Below are 1,075 nucleotides of genomic sequence, written 5' to 3' on the forward strand. Positions count from 1 at the left end.
CCTCTTACACTGTTGGTGGGAATGCAAGTTGGTGCAGCCACTTTGGAGAACAGTGTGGAGATTCCTCAAGAAATTAAAAACAGAGCTTCCCTATGACCCTGCAATTGCACTACTGGGTATTTACCCCAAAGATACAGATGTAGTGAAAAGAAGGGCCATCTGTACCCCGATGTTCATAACAGTAATGGCCACGGTCACCAAACTGTGGAAAGAACCAAGATGCCCTTCAACTGACGAATGGGTAAGGAAGATGTGGTCCATATACACTCTGGAGTATTATGCCTCCATCAGAAAGGATGAATACCCAAGTTTTGTAGCAACATGGATGGGACTGGAAGAGATTATGCTGAGTGAAATAAGTCAAGCTGAGAGAGTCAATTATCATATGGTTTCACTTATTTGTGGAGCATAACAAATAGCATGGAGGACAAGGGGAGTTAGAGAGGAGAAGGGGGTTGAGGGAAATTGGAAGGGGAGGTGAACCATGAGAGACTATGGACTCTGAAAAACAGTCTGAGGGTTTTGAAGGGGCAGGGGGTGGGAGGTTGGGGGAACCAGGTGGTGGGTATTGGAGAGGGCACAGATTGCATGGAGCACTGGGTGTGGTGCAAAAACAATGAATACTGTTATGCTGAAAATTAAAAAAAATATTAAGAGAGAAGACAGTAGTGGGCTTTTTTCTTTGTTGTAACATTCTGTGTTTTCTACAATTGAACATATATAATAAGAAAGAAAAATCCATGTTTTTTTAAATGCTGAAAATTAAAAAAAGAATCAAAATAGAGATGAACACTGGGTGTTATATGAAACTGAAAAGTTATTGAACACTACATCTGAAACTAATGATATACTATAAGTTGGCTAATTGAATTTAAATAAAAAATCAAAGTAGAATAATATTTGTTGATATATCAAAGTTATATGAATGTTAAACTTTAGTGTCCATAAATAAGTATTGGACTACAATTGTACTACCTATTTTATTTTTTCTCCGTGGTAGCTTTTGTGGTATAGTGGCATGGTTGAGTAGGGAGAGTGTATGGTCTGCAAAGCCGAAAATATTTACTAGTCACTG

Source organism: Lontra canadensis, unplaced genomic scaffold (assembly GCF_010015895.1).
Source record: "Lontra canadensis isolate GAN:19392208 unplaced genomic scaffold, GSC_riverotter_1.0 scaffold154, whole genome shotgun sequence".
NCBI classification, from domain to species: domain Eukaryota; kingdom Metazoa; phylum Chordata; class Mammalia; order Carnivora; family Mustelidae; genus Lontra; species Lontra canadensis.